The sequence below is a fragment of the Schistocerca gregaria genome, chromosome 2 (assembly GCF_023897955.1).
Source record: "Schistocerca gregaria isolate iqSchGreg1 chromosome 2, iqSchGreg1.2, whole genome shotgun sequence".
NCBI lineage: Eukaryota > Metazoa > Arthropoda > Insecta > Orthoptera > Acrididae > Schistocerca > Schistocerca gregaria.
The window spans coordinates 338,279,383-338,283,381 of record NC_064921.1 but is presented as its reverse complement, the minus strand read 5'-3'; positions in this window follow the sequence as shown (position 1 = coordinate 338,283,381).

Genomic DNA, 3,999 nt, shown 5'->3' with positions numbered 1-3,999 from the left:
TCTTTCAGGAGTGCTAGTTCTGCAAGTTTCGCAGAAGAGCTTCTGTAAAGTTTGGAAGGTAGGAGACGGATACTGGCAGAAGTAAAGCTGTGAGTACCGGACGTGAGTCGTGCTTCGGTAGCTCAGTTGGTAGAGCACTTGCCCGCGAAAGGCAAAGGTCCCGAGTTCGAGTCTCGGTCGGGCACACAGTTTTAATCTGCCAGGAAGTTTCATATCAGCGCACACTCCGCTGCAGAGTGAAAATCTCATTCTGGAATCTTTCTTTCCACAAACAATACAAGACTGGAATAGAAGGGAGAACCGATAGAGGTACTCAATGTACCCTCCACCACACACTGTCAGGTGGCTTGTGGAGTATGAATAATTCATCAAGTAGTGCCAACAAATTGAGGGAATGGAATAGAACAGATTCAGACGAAAGAGGTGTGACCAATGCTGGAATGTGGTCCCTATGGCAGTTGTGGAAGACCACCATGACCTCACCTTTCTTGTATGCCAGGTTGTAAGAGAAGAGAGACACCGTTTTATGGCAGCTCCAACAGTCAGACTGAGTAAGCAAGCAATAGAAAACATAAATGTCGACCCCATATGTCAAGAGATAACTGACAATGTTGAAGAGGTATATTGCTCTTTAGCATCAATCTAAACAACCACTCGAATGTTCAAGGAAGAATGGGGAGTATGCCAACTCAGACCAGTGCTGCAGTAGTCCAACACATGTACAACCATCTTCTCTGCCACGTATAATGTCCTTCAGAAGAACAGACATTAGGAGGGCAGAGAACAGCATATTGGTGTTTCCACTGGGGATGCTCTGGACGTGTTGTACACTACTGCAGAGAACAAGGATGAGTTTTCAACTACAACTATGTCACCAGATGTCATCCAGCTTGACAGTTCTGTTCACAACAGTGAACTTCAAAGTATTATAGTCAGCCTTTGGGATGAAGCCCATTGCTAAACACTGGATGATGATGCTCCCTCACATGCCCTAGGCATTCTCCACTGCTATATAAAAGTATCAATTGATCACCAAGCCACTGAATTCAGGAGAAATCTAAGCAAGGGTATCATTTATGGATGACAGTCATCAAGATGTAACAAAATCTCATCACCACCACCACCACCACCACCACCCACCACCACCACCACCACCACTGACCAACCTGTCTGGGTGCTAGTCAACTCAGGGGCTTCCTTTTCGGTGACGACGAATGTTTATTGTCATCAGCTAAGTAATACTACATCCAGTGATATGAAAGCAACTGCACTAAAAGTCACAAATGAGAAGTATGTACAGCTGAAAGAAACACATATTGCAAGAGTAACTATCACTGACAGAATACAGCCCTTCAAATCTGCAATTTCAGAATATAATTGTATGTTGTTCTTGGATGGGACTTCATGCTGACATCGACTGGATGATGAGAGCTCTAGAATGACGAACCTATTTTGACAAGCACATGTAACAAATATTGCTCTGGGCATTTGTTTTCCAGTGAAGGCATTGTTATCCCACAGTCATAAGTAAGACAAATTCCAAATATCAATCTAGACACTTAAACCGAAGCTTTTGTTGATTGCAAAAAGCTACTCAGGTTCACACGAGAAACCTACATGCCACCAGTGATCATAAGCATTGTAGGTGGTGAAGCAGAACTGTGGATCACTAATTGTCAGGGGCAGCAACACCTTATCTCTAAATGTGTAGGTATGAAGAGCTGAACCAGTCTAAAAAAAAAAAAAAAAAGGTAATTGTCCTCCACTGCCATTACGGACAAAGGGGCCAAGAAAAAATTTCGGCAAGTACTGGCCATTTTTCGACAATTTTCTGATGCTCTCAAATCTGGAGTGAGGAAAAGACAGACCATGCAGCCCATGTTGAAACACCGTATCAACAGTGGGGGATTATCTTCTAACTAACCAAGTGCTCATACAGGGTGGAAAAAAGTGAAGAAAACACTTTAAGATGACACTGGACCTTCAGGGAATCCTCTGTTCTCTCCTGTAATCCATGGCACATGGAATTTCTGCATTGAATACTGATGACTGAACAAAATCATGAATAAAGATGTCTACCCATTTCTCCACATTGATGACCCCTAGATTGCTTGAGAGGAGCAATGTATTTCTCAGCTATGGACATGCATGAAAGGTATTGGCAAATAGAGGTTGATGAGGCTGAACAGGAAGAGGCTGCTTTTATAACTTCTGACAGTCTCTGTCAGTTTACAATTATCTGGACTACATAGCACTCCAACACCTTTGAATGTATGATGTACAACCTGCTTTGACACCTTAAATGAACAAAATGTGTTTTTTTATTTTTATTTTGAAGAAATGTGAAGAACATCTAAGCCACCCAACAACTAAGTAGAAGTGTGTTCAGACTGCAGGTCTGTGTTTGAACTTGAAAAAGTCTCTCTTCAGAGCCCAAGAAATAAAAATCTTGGGGGACTTAGTGAATGGCAATGGAGTGAGTTTCAATCTACAAAAAATAAGAGAAGGCACAGATTTTCTGAGTTCTGGACACATTCATGATGTGGTTTTTTTTTTTTTTTTTTTTTTTCAGAATGTGCTTGTACAACTGGTAACTAATAAATGACTTTAAAGCTTACTAAAGTGCTACCTAGGGCCACATCATACAGTTCGTCACTTGTCGTGCATCATATACAATGACAAGAATGCAGAGACGTTACCCATGTCCCCTGTCTGAAGCCCTACTACAGTCCTAAGGCACAGATCGACAATGGAGGCTTCTCATTCCAGGAAACTAAAGACCCTCTCTAGAACCACAAAGCTTTGATGTAAAAGGTCACCTATGCTCATTATAATGAAGTGAAAACACAACCAGAATGCGAAGATCTGCCAACACTGCCGTATAGAGGAGCATTGATGAGGTCTAGGTCCAGGATGCTGAAATCATTTCCGAGAAAGCTTCTGAAGCAATGGGTCGCTGTTTCTCTAAGAAAGAGAGCAGTGCCATTTCCATGAGGTGCAGTGCATGCAATGTGGCACAGCAGTTACAATCAGTGGCTTTTGCACTATGGATAACCTTCAAACCTGACCACTAGTAGTTATTTATTACATATAATTTCTGGCAGGTTTTCAAAATTTCCTATGTTTGCACAACCAGTAGCACTGTCTGTCCAGGAATTCAGTAATGTTCTGGCTGTATATTTGTTTTCGTAATAAACATAGTGGTACACTTCATTTATGACCTTGTCTTTTGATTTGGTAATATTGAGAATGATCAGTTACCACCCACTTTGTGACAACTAGCTTTTTGCACAACAGTGCAATACACTTTCATCAATAAATTACAATTTTAATGTGCTGGAAAACAGAAATGGCCACTACTTAAATAATAAACCTTGGAAGAAGATTAACTGCAAATAGTAATTTCATTCCACTTCATTATTAAAGCGAAAATTCATGAAAGGCATGCAATTTTGACAAGATAATGCTGTTTGTGTACTGGAGGAATATTTTACAACTGCATAAAAGCAAAAAAATCTTTGTAATTTTGTCCATGTAACTGAGTTTTCTTTTTATTTGTACTACCTTTCCTCCTGTATATAATACATTTTCATTGTAAAATACAGGGTGGACAAGGAAAAAAAAATTCCCGGATTTCCAGGTTAAAAATTCACTTTCTCCCGGATGAAAATACACGTTTTCCTTGTTAAGTGACAGTATACTCTTTCTTGGCACTGTAAACTCATCAGTCCTGTGGTTTTATATGCGGGAGTAGAATTTCCCGGCACTTTAGAAAACGAAACTCAGAGGGGGGGAAAACACGCTTTGAATGATCTTTGATGTACAGCAACATGTACGCTGCATATTTTCGTATTACGAAGGTATAAATTTGAATACCTCCAAACACCGTATGTTAAGCCAGGTTCACACAGGCAACAAATGTATCGCCACTGCTAATGGCGAACTGCAATTGCTTTGTAGTTGCATGTGTGAACTCCTAGATTTCTGTGGCGCCATTTA